The following is a 20,978-nucleotide window of genomic DNA, read 5'->3' as shown; positions in this document are numbered from 1 at the left end:
TTGCAATTTTTGTGGGAGAACTCAGGGAATAAGACGTTTAAAAAAATTTTCAGAAATTTTTCAGTCAAATAAGTGCTGGTTGGTGGTTTAAAAACATGCATAATTAAACATGCACTCATTCACTTCACAACACCAGCTATTTTTCTTTCCTTTCTGCAGTACAAGAGAACCAAGACTTGTTAAGATTCTTGCATCTCTCCGAAGTCTCTTGCTTTTGTATTGGAGAGAGCACACCTATTCTTCAAAGTCTGAGTCATGACTAAAAACTTGCTATAATATTAAAGTGGTTGATTTTTGTCAGAACTGCGAAGAAATAACAAAGACTGACTCGAGACAGCTTCGACTAAGTTTTATGACCACCTTGCACCAAATGATGGAGATTATGTTCGTATCAACTGAAGTAAACCCTTGTCTGCGACAATGAAATTGCTAAATAGTCGTGCCCTGTTCTCCCTGTATTAGCTACACAAACTTCATGTACACTGATGAGTTCCACCTGTTCATGAGGACATGTATTTTCCTAAGATTTTATCATTGCCGTAATCAATGCACCCAAGAATGACCAAATAAGGCTACATTTTCAATGTTAACAGTAAAAAGAAGACTTCCACAGAAAAGTTTCAGGTCCTGCTGTAAGAAATAAGCAGACAGAACCATAAAAAGTGTTGCAGTGTCCGTAAAGGTGTTAGAAGGCCAGAAACTATTTAAACAAACATCAGTAATACAGCTGCCAAGAAGTCATCATCAGAGCAGCGCTGCACTGTGACAGGAGCAAAGAGTATGGCATGATTTTAGATGCTAAAAAACATCTTTCACTAGCAAACTGTTACATGAAAAATATGAGAGGCGGTCATCAAGTTGTTACAGTCGCAGAGATATTAATCTCTACAGATATCTGGATATGTATGAATAATCTGCAGCCAAGGGAAAGAGACCTTGGTGAGCCAAAACTCTGTTTGTAGTCTCAGAAGTATTGAGTAATCACCTTTGAGTGGCAGGTAAACCGTCCATGCGGAGACCTTGGTAGCTATTGGCTACTGTCTGATGACAGCTTAGCTTTATATGAGCTTTTTTTATAAATTTACCAGGATTCATATTCACTTAGAGATTAGCCAAGAGACAGTGCACAGTAGAGGAACTCTTGGCCCAGATATCAAGATGGTGTTATAGCCTACAGTAGGTGATGTTACACTGCTGGATACTGGACAGTGAACTGCATTAAGACACTGAAGAAGCTGCTGGCACAAGAAAATTTTTCTTGTGACAACTGACCTCTGCAAGTTTCTGAGCGAAAATGGAATAAAAATGATAAAAACCCAAAAAAAAATACTTTTGGCAAGCCATGAGACACTTTAATTTCAGTATCATATTTCAGCCCTGTCTCCTAGAAATTACGATGAAATACAAGTACTTTGAAACGGAAAATATGTTTTGAGGGAAAAGTCATGTCTAGCGAATTAGGTTTCTGTTAACATAATAAGGAAATGTTGTTAATAAAGTGTTGATGCTGAACATATCAGCAAAATTTTATCTGAAAATATATTTCAGTATTTTTTTTGCCAAAATGGGCAACCTTGCAATACATTATTCACTTGTAGTGATTATAGCTTTTTTTGAAATTACTTTATTTATTGACATTTAACCAAAATTGTGATCGTTCTCTAACCTTAACCAAAGGACCTTTGTTGCCCAAACCTGAGACAAGAGTCTGGATGCAAACCCACAGTTCTGGTGTCAAGGCCCTGCACCTTTTACGCCCACTATCCTCCACAACCACCTCCTTTCAAAACCTACACAGTACCTGAATGCATTGTTTTGTTACCTGAAAGAATCAATGTCTTTAAACATAATCCAGGCAGCAATTACAGTGGCACAATAACATCATTTTAAATAAAAGAGTTTAGAAACTTATATACAATTTTTAGAAGAAAGGGTTGCATATCCAATTCTGTGGGAAAAGGCATGCATATGACTCATTTACGACAACAAATTAGAGAACTTCACAAATTCTCTTAAATCACATGTATGTTGCTGCATGAGGCCCAGTTAAAATAATCACTACTGTATGCCACTAATGTTTTAGCATTTGAGTACTCTGATTTTGGTCTGATGGTATGTCTGATTTTCATCCCTCCATCACTTCAGTTTTGCCTTTCAAATTAGCTGAAAGTTGTCATGGGATTCAGAATATCACAAAGTCATTGATCACTGTGATGAGTATTCTCCTGCCCAGGTCACAGCAGCTTTATCGCTATCAAGCTCTGTAGTGCCAGCTCCTCCGTCAACCTGGATTCCTAATTGATGGCACTAGAGAAGAGTTATTTGAATGGATTACCGTAAAGAGCATCATGGATTAGCCTGAGAGGGACATGGATCCCGAGGGAGCCTTAAATTGGTCACATAAAGTGATTATAAAACATCCGTATGGTTGGCAATTATTGGGCTCCCTCCTCATCAAAGGAATTTAACCCTTCCTCCGCGTTCGCTCAATGCATCGATTTGACTCTGGCCTGTTGTAGCTCTTGTAGGCTGCAGTGATGTTTGTTGGTGCCCAAGCACTGCAATGATCAATGCCCTCCGGGTGGGAAAACAACTGGTTGTAAATATAGCAATTTTTTCCGGAGTTGCATTGACAGCTTAGTTACTGGGACATCAAGCTGGTAACACATGGTGACTAAAACCAGCCTGTCATTTTAAGGAAGATCAGTGCCACATACCACACCCTCTATGGCAGCACAAGTCATTTTTAAAAGACTAAATAGCTGCTTTACACTTGTTGATTAACGATTCATGTGATTACATTATTATTGTGGTGCTTAATCTCAATAAAAGAAAAGCCGGCATAATGCCCCCTCAGTTGTTCTGTTGTGGTTCTGTGTTGGTGTGTTTCCCAAAATTGAACTCATCCAATTGGACTGTCATCAGTCCTAATGTACTGTAATTTTTAGTGATCACTTTACTCACTTGATGCACCCTCAGTCCATTAATTCTGTGATGAGGGCTACATCTATCACAAATATAGCAGCCATAACATTAAAGGCTTTGCCCTGTAGAAGATGAGTGGATCCAAATCAGGACAAAAATTGTCTTCAATAAACATCCTGTGCATGTTCAAGCCTATTCCTGTAAGTCAGTGTTAAAACCTCAGTGTTATTTGTTCTTTAATCCAAGAAAACTTAACACTTCTGGTGTTTGCGTGATAAACTTTTTTGTGGTTAAATGCTTAACCCTTTTTCTTTGGTTTATGTTGTTTGGAGTCTCATAGACAAGGCCAACTTTAGGCTGCTATATCAAGGCCCAGACACACCAAACTGACATCAAGGACCTGGTGGTGATGAAGGCCGACTGCTGCGCCCCCCCATTGTCTGTGCCTCTGCCAAAAAGCCACACTTGAATACGTCCCAAAGTCTACAGCCATTGAGTAACTTGTACACTCTTCACTTGTGTGAGAAGAAATTACTTTTCATCCAAGCAGGCGGTGGTAGTGTATATGTCATTCATAAAGGGAAACTGGAAGACTGACAGGTCAGATTTAAGACACAGGTTAGCAAGCTAGCACATTAACAACACAACCCGATGTTGGAAGAAAAAATGATATTTACCATGTCAAGCAAGCACTAGCAGCAATAACACAAATATGAACCGTTTCTCCCAAAGAGCTCAGTGACTAAAAACCTAATCTTTTCTAATATCACAAGTGTGTTTTGATCTCACTCCCTATTGACTTAAGTCGTGCACTGAGATGAACTGCCAGTTAGAAAGAGGGGCTCCGCTGGCTCTAACACAACTGACCAGGTTAAACCAGCCAAAGAAAAAAAAGTATACAAGGGCTAACACTGTGGGATACAGTGCAAAAACTACAGTGACAGATGCTCACAGATAACCCAACATTGATCAACCGCCAAAGTTGAAAGTGGGCTGGTAAAAATATCAGAAGTGTAGCTCGGGTGGTATGAAGCTCGAAGGTTAGAGAAGCTGAAGAGTAAAACGATGGTCGCAGGATCGAATCCCTAGAAAAATACCTGGCAAAATGACAGCTGGAAGCCGGGGAGTTCTCAGAGTCATGGATAAGAAACATATCAGCCCATATTTAAACTTCAATGTAGCTACTACAGTATATACTCACAGTATATTGTAAAATTCTGCCAAGGGGCCCTCCTACTTGACCTAAATCAAGGTTACACATGACACCCTGGTGCTCCCAATACTATCCTTCCTCCTTCCAAAAAATTGCCATCAGTTGGTCTAAGAATAAGTAGACCTATGCTGAACAGAATGAGGTTAAACAAAGATTTTTTTTTTTATTTCTACATTAAGATAAGTGAATTTTAACATTTACCTCAATAAGTAATTGTAGAAAATGTAAAATGTATTAAATAACTAAATGGGCAAGACACACATTAGGTAGGTTGAGCCAACACCTGCCCATAACCAACACACTAATGTTTGTGTGGAAATAATTAACATATTTTTGCTATTTGGGCAGGAAAAGTATGTATAAGTATAAGTGGTAACCCTTCCGCTTACGAAAAACTAGGCTTGCACCTACCTTACTAACGTTCTGGACAAATTCTGACAAAATAATACAAATTTTGTATTTTTGGATGTTTTGCTTTCAACACCAATCAGTGCATATTAACATCCAATGTACTGATAAAGTATCAAGGTGACACAACAGTACTAGGCGTGGTGTCTTTAGCAGTTAAAGTGGGTCTACAGAACCCCAATAGAGTTCAGTTAAAAACAATTGTATGACATGTATGCAACAAATACAAGTAAAGGAAGCCAAAATGAAACTCCAGTAATTGTCTTATTAAACCCATAAAGCTAGACAACACTGAGTAAGTTATTTTGATGTAATCTCCATTACTGTATTCGAATCCTATCATTTTTTGTTTTTTTTTTGTTAACAAAGACATGCACGGGCAGCCAGGCTGTGACTCAGTGATGAGAAAGGCAATCATGGAGAAAATGAATGTAAGTTAAACAAGGGCTACGCAGATTTGACTGACAGCTGTCAGCCATTCATTACACACTCCCTAATGATTTTTTCCACATCACTGATAAAGTGCTGCAGCACCTTTCTCGGCCTGACAGGGGACTTTTCTCAAATCATGACACCTCAATTCTTCCCTCTTATTGCATGACATTCATTCAGCAGAAAGCCTCTATCCACTCTGTATCGTAAAAATGTAAAATGAATGCAATAAACAAAGAAAAAACTCTGTTTAACGCAGACGGTTCAAAACACGAATTTAGGCATGTTCCTGAGTGAGACATGAGGAGATAATTGAGGCTTTGGTTTATCGCCTACAGAGAGGGATTAAAAACCTGAGGCCATGCACCTTTAAAGAAGGATCTCTGGCCATCTGCTTTTGTTTCTTCTTTTCAAACGCTGTCCTTCATTTTTGTCAAGTCTTTGATATTTACTTTTTTATTTCTTCTGTAAGACATTATCCAAAGCATTTTGTTCTTAAGCCTATAAACGAGTATTAGATTTCATAAAGATTGTTAATATAGCAGAACAAAGATGGTAAATAAGTCTTTAAATACATTTGATCAGCAAACCGTTTACCTTCTTGCATTAAGTAAATGTTAAGCGACTAACTGTTTTTTAAAAAGAGCTCACACTGAAGTGTCTCAGGTATGGATGCTGCCTATGCCACTTTGAATCTTGTATAGTGATTCTTTTAGGAAGTTTTCTTTGGTCTGAAAGATAACAGGATTGCAGGAGGCAAGAAGCTCAAATGAGAAAACTGTTAGAGCATCATTTTGTCACAGTATTTTTCGATAAACCATTTGCAGGTACTCATTTTATTAGCTTTTAATCTCTCTGCCTCGCATCCTCTGTTACAAAGTTATTTCACCCATCACTTTTTAATGACAGTAAACAAGTCATTATCTATAATTCTCACAATGTTGCTGTGTTTGGATGTTTCAATTTAACAGGAAGTGACCTCACAGTTGCAGGATTGATTTATGTGTTTGTCATCGCCACTGTGCTTCTTTATTCGCTTATCCCTTTCAAAAGATAGCACTACAGCTGAAAATTGCACCTCAAATGGATTATAGATTAGTATCAGTGTCTGACTGTCCAAGTTGGGCGGTAATGCGTCAGGACTGTGGCACAGTCTCGACAAAGAATCACTCATCCACTGTGCTTTGAAAACTTGGTTGAAGGTGTAATAAATCTACTTCAGCAGAACAGTATATTAGTGATGTCGGTAAATGAGTCAGGAATGCTGTTTAAGTATCATTTATCCACATCACTGACATCAGTCGTCTCCGACTGTGTGAGATCAAGATTCATGTGTATCAAGTTTTGCTGTACAGCAGCTGCATTTACTTATTAATTCACCTTCAGCAAGTGAGAGGGAACGAAGCGATTAAATCAACAGATGTACTAGTTGTAATACCCGAATACACACAGCTGTGGGTGTTCATGACTAAAGACCACTGACTACAAAGTATAGTGACATTATTTCTACAAGGACAAGGTTTCTTTGACTAACAAAAACAGACTGACTGATATACAGAAACAAAACGATTGCTTTAGCCATAAGTACATTTTAATTAGTGAATATTTTGTGGTGACATCTTGATAAATGGCGTACTTATCAATGAAAGGGGTCTGACATCGCATGTAGGTGGTAAGGCTATTGGAAATGGCCTTAGAAAGAGTAACTGATGCTGAAGTGATGTGATGACAGCTGTGTTCACAAAAACAACAAAACCTGAACAATAGCAAATACAGAAATCCCAGGGAGTGGGAGTACAGAGCAGCCCAGAGGCTGGAAGAAAATGTTTGCATCGTATGTTTCTACAAAGCAGGAATACGTACATTTTTCAATGTTTCATATGTATTTTATGAATGTGTCTATAGGTGGGGGTAATGGTGGATGATATGTCACCTGGGCAAGCCGCAAAGTACTGTTTGAGCCATGAATCCTCTGTATGTAAAGTCTATAGCCACAAGCAAGGACTGCATAAAAATAATGGATGTAGCCACCATGACGTCACCCACTGATTTGTAGAATTCTAAAGCCTGTTGCCATCTTCGATTTTTAGAGTCAGAAGAGACCTCATTTTGACAAGTTTGGAGCTATGGAGGAGTGAAGGTTGGATCTGCCTGAGATCTCGAGCATACTATCAGCAGACAGTTTGTCACTTAAAGCATCCAGACCCTTAATTATACATAATTTGAACCATTTTTTAAAAACATTTAACATTTTTAACAGTAACTCTCAATAAGTGAATCTTGTACCCTAGAGTTGTACTTATACCCGCGTACCTCAGAAACGTATCCTCAAAGAATGGTTTTTATGATATCCTGCAAGTTAATGCCCCACGGACTGCGATTAGGCTTAGGAAATAATCAAAATGTCTCAAAGTTCACATGGTTCTGAACACTTTCCTCCAGGAGAAAGTCCCAGGAGAAAGTCAGCGTGTGTGACCCATTCAACACCCTAATCTGCCTTCTCACAAGGCTGTTTGGGAGTACTCCTTGTTTACTCCCATTAGCACATTTGTAAAGTGATCGCAGCCTTTCAAATTACGTGGGATATATACAAATTTGGGTGCATTGTACTTTTCATAGAAAAATGTATGAACAGTTAATGAGAACAGCCTGACCCCAGGGGGTACTTGTCCCCTCATACCCGTCATACCACAGAGGGTTAGGCTAATTGTGTAGTTACAAGGATGGATATGGAAATGTTGTAGGGTACCTAACTATTTCAGTAAAACAGATATTATGATGCTTTTTTTGTCCTTATATTGAGTCAGTCATAACACCTGGACATTATGTATTGCAATTGACAGCATTTAAATACCAGTTAGTGAGCAAAGGCTTGACAGTAGGCTAAATTTTATGCATAAATGGATTAAATAGTTTGATAAAAGTCATGGTTAAACAGTTATTTCTTTCAGACTTTCACTTTTTACAAAACGATGCATCTATTTAACAGCACAGTAAAGTCTGAATGTGTCAGAGTGAAAAAAAAAACTGTGTAGCCTTTCAACGGGGCTTGATAGAAGTAGAAGGCTTTCATCACCAAAATGATTAATCACATCACATAAGGCATCTGTCCACTATGTAATATATCTTGTCATATGACCTTTCGACTTTGTTGTAGAATGTTAATTGCCTCTGCCTCATATCCTTAGTGGGTTATGACACATTTGACATTTATTGACTAGACACGCTGGTACAAGTATTTTACAACAAGTGTGCAAAAAGGAAATGCAGATGAGGAGCATCTGTGAAACAGAAAAGGTTGTTTTTTTACGAAGGTCTTGTATTATCCATGCTGGAGATGGAACCTGCTGTTAAAACCCTCATTAAAGCTTCTGCTCCTTTAAATAGGGAATGATGTATTCTCATAAAATCTCTGCCAGTGAGGAAAGATGTGTGAAAAAACGTGAATGGCATTGTTATGGCTGTGACAACTATAGCATCACATATGAGAGCTACTCAAGCACAAGGTGGTTTCTTTTTAACTGCTGTTTACAGCATGCACACTACAATATATTTCCTTTGTGAAAAAAGGTTGTTGTTCTTTTCTTCAAAATCAGCAAAGCTTCCTTTGTCCCCCATGTGGATTTATGGAGGTAAATTCAAATGGACAACAGCAATAAAAATGCAAATTCTGACACAGAGTCATCAAAGCATTTTGTGTCTGTTTATTTCCGCTAATGTCTATTAGCATTTAAAGCATTTATTTGTTCCTTTCTCCGACCTAACTGAAATAAAATTCCTCCCAGTGGTGTACCTGTCATCTTGCATGAGATCTCCTTCAAGTCTACAGTTTGCTTTCTGTGGCATACCAAAAAACCTTTCACTCCTGTGATAGTAAAGCCGAAGCTCTCTGTTGCATTCTCTGCCCCTTATTGAGCCTGAGAGAATTTGCCCTGTCAGAAACAATAACTTCCCTTTCAAAGGCAGAGACAGTTTTATTTCTCAACATGGCCATCACACAAGATGGTTGTTTCCATTTGCCTCCCCCTTGTTTCCTTTCATTCTAGCACTCATCGTAGATGGATCAAATTGGAGCACCAGGAAAATTGGACTTAAAATCCTTGCTAGCACCAATTGATTTTTTTCCTGTCACCTTGTCCAACTCTAATACTCGTTTTGGCTTCTGTAAAAGGAGCTCATACTGTAGGTTCAGAGAGGAAGATAAAGTCATTATTCCCCCCCAAATCAGATGATATCTCTCTGAGCACAACACACCTACACACACACACATTCATTTAACAAACTCATGTATCTAACTCTTGCTTTATGAACATGTTGCTCCTGCTTCTATCTGCTGTCACTCCCCACCACAAGCTTAATGCACCACCCATAGATGGATTACTGATTACTGCCAGTTTAGTAAATTTTAACTGTGTATCTCTGTCAGGGGGTGTGAGCGGAGAGACAGTCTTTGGCAAGTTCAAAAAACAATTGAGCTGTTTTTGAAGCCACAACACTTGCCCAAAAAAGACAAAAAGAATCTGTGTAATTCTCTAAGCACCTGCAAATGGGGAAATGCACCCCTAACTGCAAGTTTACTTGCGCTACCCTGCAAGTAAACTTGTTACACGGTAAAGTAAAGTTGTTTCTGTGTTTTTTGCATGTGTTTATATGAACAAAAATGCATACATCTGGCGTAAAATTGGCCCATTTCTATATGTCTTATGATTGGCATATGCCTGAATTGGCCGATTTTCAGCTTGATCAGCCATGACTCGTCACATGCAGATGCTTCACTGCGCTCCCTTATTAGCGACTTTTCAGACCCTCTTGAGACTTCATTTCTAAAAAGCAACTAGCGAGACACATTTTCTATCTTACTGAGACCATCAGGAAACTAGATGTAATTCATTGTGTGCTGCTCATGGTTTGAAAGCCACACTGTTCAGCTAACCAGCAGACTGGATTCGACCGCTCAAATCTGTATTAATCATGGAACTGATAAGTTGCTCAAAAGAATAACACAGAAAAGCAAATGCTAACTGTTTGATGTAAGTGAAAGGAAAATACTAAAACAATTAGCGCCATATCAGGAAATCAAAAATCAAAACTGTCAGATCAGACTTTGAAATACTCTGAATCGGCCAAGAAAGTTGCATCTCTACAAATGAGACTCATTGCGAAAACAGTCCAATTGACAATATTCAGACTTAATGGCCACATGCAGCTACAGTCAAACTGAGTTGGTGGTAACTTAAGTGCACTTGTAAGGGCTGGCAGGCCCACAGGCACAGCACCCATTCCAACCAATTCTTTTTTGCAATTCCAGCTCAGATTTGTTCCAAAGCATCACACGAGCAGAACCATGCTACCGAATTAAAACGCATATTCTGGGTAGGAAGATAAAAATGTAAAATTCCCTTGAAGCCAAGTTAACTCTTCATAATGTAGATCATTTGAGTTAGACTCTTTGTGGAGATAATCTCAAAGTAATAATGGCCTGTACTCATATGTGTCAGATATCCTGTCCTGTCAGACACATATAAACATTCAGCAGAGGGAATGGCTGCTTCACTGTTCACAGCCTGCCAATCAGAACAGTGAGGCAAGTTGACCTGTCAGTCAGCAGCTCGGTCCTGCAGTACAGCATAATTGAATTAGCTGCAGTCCCTTACTGAAGGTTAATTGGTGGGGAAACCTTGGCTCAGCATGGCAAGGTAATTGACAAAGATAAGGAGAGCGAGTCTTATCGCAGATCTTATCAGCATGTGTGAACTTTTATCAATTCTCTAAATATACGATATTAATGAAAACGTAAAGAAGTTGACATCCAGAAATCCAGTTAAATTCACCAGAGTAGTGAGTTTTCCATAAATTCTGTCACGCTCAGAGCTGCACAGAATCCCCCACTTAAGTTGGACATGTCATGAGTCAGCAGCTAGAGACATTGCTGCCAGATGCTTTGGCTTGGAGGCCAAAATAACGTGCCGAGTTGATGGTCAGTTGATGGCCTGGAAAATTGCATTTAAACCTTCAGGTGTTATTCCAAGTTGTATCTTAACTCTAAAACGTAGCGAATTAAATTAAACTCTACTTTGCTCCTGTCCCTTTGATAAATGCTCTCTATAGCCCAGTTGCCTTTTCTCCTTTTCAGTATGCATCCCGTGGTGCTGGACTGTGATGGTTTTGTTATAGAATTAGGTACAGTGCAGAGATCACAGCATTCATTTTTAAGAAAGAACTGTGAAAGACTGAGCAGGATGCACTTTTCTTCTTCCTTGTGTTCTGCTAACTAATGCGCCAGGCTGCTTTAATTCTTCTGCAGGGTTTCAGTGATGCAACTGTCTCCATCAGTGCGGTGTGATTCCACGCCATTCTCCATGGCTTATCATCTTTATAAGAGGTGTCACCCAAAGTAGAGCTTTTAGTTTGTAATGAGATTTTTTGCTCTCGTCTAAGCTTGAATCATACTAGGTCATGAGCCTGCTGAAGGACTCTTGATACACTGAAGAACAATAGAGTGAGATATTGGGAATTTACAAGAGATGGCAGGGCAGTAAGTCATTTAAAGTTTTACAAAGTATGACACCTGTGTGGAATACCAAGTAGTAAGTGGGCTGAATGTAACTTTCCGATAGACCAGTTTCAAATTCAGCCTGTGCATATCTGTATCAGCCCAACCTTTGCACTCAAGGCCTTAATTATCCAAAAAGGATCGGTTATTTGACATTTGGCACAAATGTATCATCAGCATTAATTGAGATCAATCCACTCCTCAGCAATACTTATTATCCTGATGCTAATTTGCAGCTAATTAGCAGGGACTAGTGCTAATTGGAAGCGAGAGGATGTTATTTGTCCTTTGTTTATCTTGGTAAAACTTCAATAAATCTAGGATGTTTGATTACAGAGCAAAATTACAAAAACAAAAAGTGTATATGCATTGTTTTAGATTGGTTTCTGATAGAGTATAAATATTAGCAACACACCAGGTGTTCACATATTAAACTAATTAGATGAGTAATGACTTGCAGCTTTGGAATACATGTCTGTTTGCTGGAGTCTTGTTCATTAAGGTTGTGATGTGTATTGCAACTTCACCAAACAAAATTGCTATCAGAAACTTTAACACTGTTAATAAGCCAGGCTGTTGACCACTTGCCATTTTGCTGTTCACATAAACACATACATGAACTATTAACAACAATACATGCATTATGTTATCTTTGGTCATTGAACAGCAACCAAACACAACTGCAGTGAAACGTCCCTACTGTAAACATTAAAATGACTATAAATTAATAACGTAACTCACTCACTCAAACATGCTTTTTCTTTTTGCATTTACACAAACCTTTGGTAAACTGTTGTATTAAGGTACAAATGTCAAGGAGCTAAAATACAGTGATGATAAATAAAAAACACTGAGAATAAGGCCACCATTTTGCCTAACTGTGTACAGACGAGAGCTAGCAAGACTCCACTGCAGTAGGCAAGTAATTTCTCGTCATCAAATTTCTATAAAACAACATCAAAACAGTCTTAAATGTTCTTAAAAAAGATGTTGTGATGAGATAAAATGTACCACAATAGCTGTTTTATACACAAAAAGGCAGATCAGGGTTTCCCGAGCAGTCATTTTTTTTTGTGGCGGCCCACCATGATGACAACCTCTGCTGCTACTTATTCATTTTCTATTTTTCGATCTGGATCATTAATTAGGAGCACTGTTGGAATATTTACCATTTGATCATTCAGTGCACCACAATTTCTGAGCAAGAGGTGTAATGGGCTCAGATTGAGATGCAGAAAATCGGGCCAGTGAAAATTGAACTTAACTCTTCATTGCACTAAGTCTAAAAGTTTTTGTTTACTCGCCTCTATAGCAGCTGGCCAATAATTCAGGAGGAATGCAGTTAGCCAGTATCTGGGAAAAGATTTCTTCCTCTGTGTCGCATTCATTCTGACTAATCTCTACTAATATGTGCGTATGCATTTGAGCAATTAAACTCCTCATCAGAAGATAGATTCTTTGATTGCATTTCAGCCAACTGTCCCGCTACTCCACATAGACCGTTCACCTGCGGTTCAAAAATGAATGGTAAGTACTCAGATTACAAATAAAAACCAGAAAACTTCTTATTCAAATCATATAGATTCTGCATACATATGAAGAATATTTTCTAGAGGTTAGTAGAGACCCAAAACAGAACCACACAAAGAATGAAAATTGGAATAACATTTGTCATATGGACAGAAACATGACTCTACGTGAATAACACAGTTGCTAAGTAACTGCTGGATGTGCAAATAAGCAGTATTTGCCATACTGGTTTGTTTTTACTGCCCCCAGGTGGCCAAAAAATCCTTTATTGCAGGTTTCAATTCCGGTGAAATTCGGAGAAAGGCTCTCACTATACTGTGGGGAATCAGGCCAATGCTCTTAAATCAAACATTGCAAAGGAAATGCGCGTTCTCAAATGTTCTCAAATCACCTTTATTATGTAACTCCAAATGCAGTGCCTTATCGCTACATTTACCACTTTATTTCAGCCTCGGGAGGTCATGTTGAGATGAAAACTGTGCTGAAAGCTTCCTCTGACTCTGTTTTATATGAGAAAGCAACTCCAGTTGTCATACAGGAATGAAAGGCTTTGTCCGAAAAACAAATGAATTCAGAGAATCAAGGTGGCATGCAATATCCAACACTCAGAAGTTAGGTAATACCTACTTAAATTCCAATTGCTGAGCGCCAGTCTACAGAAAAATACACACCAAGTCCAACAAGTATATCACTGATGGCATAAAAAGTGCAGAACTTTCAGCAAAAAAGTACTCAATGAAGAGACCATCTATTCTATTCCAGGCAATATTCTGAGAGTAATTAATGTATGAGTTTAATATCCTCTGATATAACTCAAGCATATGTGCCCTCGTTCTCCTTCCCTCCAAAGCAATTCAGTACCTCAATGAGCACAGTGTTTTCCTTCCCCAAGAGAAGAAGTTCCATTTAAACTCAATTGATTCTCTACTTCTGGTTTCCAATCCTAACTTCTTTTTCATTCTTCCCAGCAAGAAGTGCATGCATTTTCAATGACATCAAATAAAGGGCAGTCATTGGTATGGATGAGGAGGGTCCACGGAGATTGAGGCACCTTCACCGTGACAAAGAACAAGATAGGAAGCACGAGGGGAAACAAGAAAAAGCAGGGCCTCAAACTGTAAAAAAAAACTGATCCTTTGATATTACACTTCTGTAGACACTTGGAGATAGAACAGAAAAATAGTCATTTAGTATGCACGGCAAAATTGTTTGGACGAACACCCTGACAAACAGAGGGGGACTGAGAGGCAGAGATAGCCAGACAGGGTGTTAAGGTGCAGTCTTGTCGGTTTGCATACAATATATGACTGTTTATGGGGAGAGGGAGACAAAGTAGTTTCAAGATCGTTTTTCTCAATGTGGCACCTGCAGCTCCTGTCAAAGTTTGCCTTGAAGCACTGGCTCTTGTGGTGAAGACACACCCCTGAGGCCCTGTGTGAGCAAGGGCGACTCTTCTGCTTCACGTTTAAAGACTTCAGCCAGACACCGAGAGCCACTGCATCTGAAAGATTCCCCTTAAATCCAATCTGTCACTATCACAACGCCTACTTCAACCCTCTCTTTTAAGGCCATGTCAACATTCAAACTCTTTTTCAGTAAACAACTCTAAAAAAGTAAGACTCTTTGCTCAAATAGTTCCTTTACATGCCGCCTGAACCCCCCCTGCGTTAAAGACAGACCTCGGTCTCTAAACATTTACAGTCTCTGTGATGTTTTGCAGCCCTTTTTCATAAAAAGTGAACCCAGTGATTTACAGAGTATAAGTGAAGTATGAACAGGCCCAGAGCAGCTGGAACAAAAATTTACAAGGCAGTGTTTGAATCATTCTTCAAGAGCAGGGTTTCAATAGGTTATCCACAGAAGAGGAAAAGAAAAAGAAAAGCCTTCATTACCAAGCGCATAAAGCCTAAATGGAAAAGAGACTGTGGAATGGCTGCCTGTGTCTGATAGGGGAATATACTCAGCTCTGATGCCTTGGGTGTTCTGGCCTGCTGCACTCAGGGCTAGCACTGGACCATACAGATTGCTGCCATTATGGAAAGTGGGTCTGTGGTGGCAAATAGACCTAAGCTCTCATAAGGCAACATACCCCACTGGATGCCTTAGGCTCATTTGAAGATCTGCATATACAGTATGAGGTGATTTGCATGAAAGCAAAGCACTAAAAATTTATTTTAATGTAGTTGGTTGCTTTGTTTTTTCCCCTAACGGTTCAACACCACAGGCGTTGTTGTTGTTGTTGTTGGCATAAGCTGCGGATTCATTGAGACGCGTGCGCAACAGTGAAGATACAGCGTTTGAATTCAAAACTGGCATGCCAGAACTACAGTATCACCTATCATTGTGAGCATACTTGTGTATTTGTGTTTACCCTAACACAGGAAACTAGCCTGGCTGTAATTTATGCATGGCTTTCAGTTGCAAGGCAGTGAATCAGTTGGAGGCTCACTAGAGTGAGTCACTGTGGACAAACAAAACACAGCCAGTGCATTGTAAATGAGAGGAGACTTCTCCGGTTTAACTTAAACTCCCATTTAACCGCTGAAGGATCTTGTACCAGCAGCACGCTGTGAGCGGGTGGAGATCGGGTCAGATGAGCTCGGCTTCTGCCATGCGGTATTTGCGATAAAGGTCAGAGACTGGGGAATAATAACAAGTCACCGTTTTTCTTTTAAGAGATCCTCTGCCTTGCCAGATATTCTGCAGAGCTGTATTTTTTCATATTCATTTCATGGAACATTTGATTTGGAAGCTCATTCCTCTCAGGGGCTTTGAGAGTGTTCTTTTCTTCAATGCTCCTCTGCTGCTGCTCTTTTGTCGTCATTGAGGTGGTTTTGTAATGGCAGCCTTTGGCATTCTGTTGCAGTGTCCTCCAAAACAGCATTATTTCTCCTCTTTATCTGCACTTGAACAGCTGACCAGTGTTTTTACTTGATCATTTCAGCCCAATTGCAGATAATTTGTTAGCACAATGTGAACCAAGGATAATGGCAATTAGAAAAAACAGTTTCTTTGCAGCAAAATCGCCCTTCAATTGTATCTTAAAATGCTGCCTTTTATGTGCCTTTGAATGAAACTAGGGCCACTTTTAAAGTGTGCATGCAAACAAGGGTTGCAAGATTCCACGGATATTCACATTGGGGGCAATGGGTATTTAAGGGTAGTAACAGGACTAAAATGGAAATAAAGGGGGCATTTGCTTCAACTGTATTTACCATGTCATATGCAGATAGAAACACACATTTTACCAAGTCAAGCATAGACATGTGAATCCTTCTCACTAAAAAGAAAAGAAAATCAACTCATCAATCCATTAACCCTCTAAAGAATAAACCCTTTGTTCATGAACAAAATGTTTTTAAGACAAAAATCCAGTAATTTGCCAAATAAATCCATTACTCTGTCATATATGTACAGTGTGAAATATGCCTTGTGGCGAGTAAGTTAGCTAGCAATTTCACTATTGGGGATACAATTTTGTGTTCCCTAGAATGACTCACCCTACTCTCCCTCTGATTGGCTAGTACTCTTTGCCTTCCTTGGTTGGATGGGTTGGGTTTAGGCAAAAAAGAGTGGGATTGGTTAGGGTTAGGGTAAGAATGTCAGGGTAAGCAAATCAGAGGCAGAGTAATATTAAGTAAGGTGGGCAGTTACTTTGCTATTCTAAGAAAACACAAATTTGCAAAGCGTAAGGGTACTTTGAAAATTTAAGACAAATAGGAGCTTTTGCACTTGATGGAAGAATGCTCTTTGCATGCAGAGGATTGAAATTTAGCTGAAATCCAACTTAATATGATGTCACGCACATTATGAAGTGTGCTGCTGAATGCAGTCCATTGTTACAGTTCAATTAAATGGGCATACATTTAACCAAAACTTACCATAAGACCTAGTATTGCTTTTTTTATATGTATTTTCCTCCCAAATAAGTTCACTATGTTTAAATGTTCCCAAATCGCAGCTAGGAAGATGGTCCTTTAATAAAACTGTCTTCATAGTAGAAACACACAACAAATTCTGACATTAATGCTACATGAAAAGAGAAAACAGAAAACAGACTGTGGCATTCATGTTTGCTCAAGAGGTAGAGAACTTACAACTACCAGAATGCGCTGCGCCACACCAAACCAACAAACGCTAAAGCTGAGACAAGAGATGAAGTAGAGCTTTTCCATTTTGACCAGGCCCCCATGAAGTGTGCCGGGCATTAAATCCAATATTCAGAGTGGCTGAAATGTAGAATTATGACTTCTGAGTCTGTTACGTGATGCCATTGGGCCCCAAAACACTTTTTCCATATACTTGCACTGTGAAAGCGATGTCTGTAAACTGGTGAATAAATTAATTTTTGGGCTTCACAACCCCCTGCAAAATAACTTACTTTAGTGTTAGAATCTGATCCATTCAGTCCAGAAACAATTAGAACATCTACAACAGCCTTACAATTGGATCAATTTTTTGCCCATTCAAGTTAGCTGAGCACTAAATTTGAAGTTAGCTGGCTTGGCCAGCAAAAGTCTCTAGTGCACCTGCTCAGCGGGTCCGATGTTGTGGAAGCATTGCCAATCATCTGGGTAATATTTGTACGTCAAACGATTTTGGGTTCATGTGCCACTGAGCAACCATCATACAAATCAATGGGGCCCCTCCAACAACGCTGTATCCAGTTCTCTTTACACATCCATAATTTTGACACAGGAATGAATATAGCGGCCGGCTTGTAGCAGTATTTTCAGTCTCCATTTTGACAGTGCAGGAAACAGTAAGGTACCCACTTCCTGTTAACAAATTCTCATATTACAGCTAAACAGTGCACTTAAATACTATCCACATTGTTTTGATATGAAGCTGGCTGAAAATTGGCAAAGTATCTCTTTTACTTTCCTTGGAATTTTTTGATATTTACCAACCCTCTGCAATGGACGCAGCCCTGAAGTTAGCTGCACACCACTGACATTAAGTGACAGAGTCTGCCCTTAGTTGTGAAACTTTGTGACATTTATATTCTCAATAAAATCTAAATGCCAACTGCCACTGAACAAAATATCAGAGCTTATTCCATACATGCACTGTATAGGAAAACAGTGTGTTGTGTTATTCATTCATTCACCACATTTGGCAAGAGTGGGAATTGGAAGGCAGACATAGTGAATTGGCACTGAAGATATACCAGCTTTTCCATTTACACTAAATGTGTGGAATATAAATCACAAATAGGCTAAGCTATAGATTCACATGTATAACCTCACCCTGTGGGCCAACTCAAATCTAAGTGAAATATGCAAAGCTTCAGCTTACACTCTCATGTCCCATATATCAGTTTATCAGCATACAGCACAGTGTTTACTGTTAGAGATGATTCAGAGCTCGAATGCCTTTTTCCCCTAATAGCAAGATTTATTGTGTTATTAGCTATTTTTTTTCTGTTAATTGTATTTCTAATGTAACATGAAGCATCCCTATTCTGATAATATAGGTTTTTGTCAAATTGTTAGTTTGTTTAGGAATATAAAACAGTTGAAAATACAGATTTCTCATTGGGATGTACAGTTGTTGATAGCAGTGTTGCCTCACAGCAAGAAGATCCTGGGACTGAACCCCAATAAGATGGACAGTGGAAACTCAAAACCAACACCAAACCTAGCTTAGTATGTCTAAAGAAGTGTTTCCCAACTGGTGGGTTGCAGTCCAAAGGTGGGTGGCAGGTCTGAATGGACCATAATTGACTTATGAGCTGGTAAAATTTGTATTAAAAAACAAAGAAAAAAAAACTACACTATAAGAAGTACAGTGAATATACGCCACAAAGCTTTTATTTTGAAGTGCCATTTCTGCCTTTTCTTACAATTTGTTTTATTTCTTTGTGTTCTAAGCCAATGTGTTGTTTGCATTTTGTAAAATCAAATTGAATATATGGTAATTTAATCCAGACCCCGTATTTGGACCACTTGGAAAGCACTACCCTCAAGGAATCGTATACATTGAGAATGGACTCACCACCTCACGTCACTGTCCTCAGAACTGACGTTAATTCTCAGTTGACACCTATCCTGTTAAAAGGGTCAAACAAAGAGGACAAATTAGTAATTTTATTTCCCAACTTAATGTTTGATGGGGAAAACCACAACACTCGTGTGACTGTAATGTTAAAAACTAAACTTGGAAAAAGGTCAAATGACAGCAGGACTGGCCTTTAGGTCCATGATGGCAGGTGGGCTTTTCAACTTGAAGTATATTCTCTCTGCCACAAACTGTCACATTTATTCTATTCTAACAGTGATTATCCCTGTTGTGAAGAGCCATGTACTCTAACACACAATAGTACCTTCTCATCCCCTGTCCTGAGGATGTCTAACTATGCATGTACTTAAACTAATTATGTTCTCTTTGATCTTTTTCATGAATTAGACTTACTGATATTGTCATTTCTTTAAGCTAAACTACATTAGATATGTAAATGTGGTGGAAATGACATTGAACAGGAAATAAGGAAATAACTGAAATCTCCCCCTAGGGAAGGGTAGTGTTTACATATGTTATTGTATTTTATCTATGAAAAAAGAAATGTTCATTTTGCTACGGTCTAATTTGTCTTTAGAAATAATGACTGCTCAACTGATAACAATGCATCTCTTAAATACTCTGTGCATAAAATCCTTCCTCTAACAATCACAACAGTTAACAAACTACTCTTTTACAAGAACATCATTCAACCTGCAATTTAGTATAAATATCCCCTTGCTGTATTTTAAAAATCGATCCCACAAATTGCTTCAAAACACATCATTATTGGTTAGTGCAGTCTTTCAAAAATTATCACATACCAAGACCGACTTTAGACACATATTTGTACCCAGCTGCAGATATTGAATTATGTTTAATAAAACGCTTCTCATACCCAAATATGTCGTCACAGTTGCTTCTGCACGTTGGGACAGATGTATCGTTTGACATCTAGTGTTTCAGTCAGTATTGTGACAGTGCATGTATAAACAATTGATATAGAAGTAGAAAGACTAGTAGAAGTTGAAACCTGCAGAAATACAGAAGATAAAGAATTGGGATGCATAAAGATGCCATGTCGGTCATGTGGGTACAATACAGAATAAAATAAAGCTAAATGTAAATTCTGTCAGAAAACAGCTGAGTGTATCATAGCTTCAACAGAGGCGTTCAGTGTAGTGTGTGTGTCTGTGTATGTGTGTGTGACAAGCGAGGAGAGAGCGACAACTTGTATGCACTTGGGACAGGCAGGTGAGGTAATTTTCAGGTTATTAGTAAACCATGCATGTAACAGTGAAAGTTCAGTGAGCTACTGTTTGTCAGAGCAGCCAAACCAGTGAAGTCATTTTAGTGGCACGTAGAGACATTGTGTTGCTTGTTGTGCCATTTGATCAGCTCGTCTGATCGGCCGTCAAACTTCTGTGAACAAATATTTGCCAATTCCGATGGTAGTCAATCGATCAGAGCACCCTTATCTGTGGTTGTTTGATTTAAAATTCTCGCTTGTAACTGACTCTGGCTTCTCTGCTTAGAGAAGGGATAATTGCAAGTTAATTGCAAGTTAATTGCATAAGGTGAGATGTTCCAAATGTATATAAGGGAAACACTACTCAGGTGTTTTCTTCTGTAACTTTACTAGGTCTAGTATGACCAGGAGCTTACAGTGGCTAATGTTAGCAAACTTTTGATAGATATTTTCCTGTGAAACTGAAATTAAAGGGTCAGTTTGCCAACTTGTAGCAACATTGGCTGCTGTTCAGAAAAAATATAAACAATAATATAAAAATATAAAAATAATAATTATATTGGATTGCCTTAAGTCTAATAATAAGGGAAGAAAATCATTGTCAGCCTACCCATGCCATTTACCTGTAACTGCAACTATATACACTGATTAGATAAACAGGATGGCAA

At 38.8% G+C, this 20,978-nt stretch overlaps 1 protein-coding gene and 1 long non-coding RNA gene across 2 annotated transcripts in view; one reads left to right on the top strand and one right to left on the bottom strand.

Annotated features, from left to right (window-relative positions):
- The window catches only part of LOC148186448 (uncharacterized), a 173,171-nt gene that overhangs the window by 65,257 nt on the left and 86,936 nt on the right, over nucleotides 1-20,978 (bottom strand). Inside the window, exon 3 of the long non-coding RNA XR_015774836.1 lies at nucleotides 19,059-19,111. This is a non-coding gene — a long non-coding RNA (uncharacterized LOC148186448). The remainder of the gene's footprint in view (nucleotides 1-19,058; nucleotides 19,112-20,978) is intronic.
- elfn1a (extracellular leucine-rich repeat and fibronectin type III domain containing 1a) overlaps nucleotides 1-20,978 on the top strand; it is a 92,587-nt gene that overhangs the window by 63,504 nt on the left and 8,105 nt on the right. The window lies entirely within an intron of this gene.

The sequence above is a fragment of the Plectropomus leopardus genome, chromosome 18 (assembly GCF_026936395.1).
Source record: "Plectropomus leopardus strain MGB_pleo_1.0 chromosome 18, ASM2693639v1, whole genome shotgun sequence".
In the NCBI taxonomy this organism is placed as follows: Eukaryota; Metazoa; Chordata; class Actinopteri; order Perciformes; family Serranidae; genus Plectropomus; species Plectropomus leopardus.
Note: the sequence above shows the minus strand (reverse complement) of the source record. Positions and strands in the feature narration are given on the sequence as shown.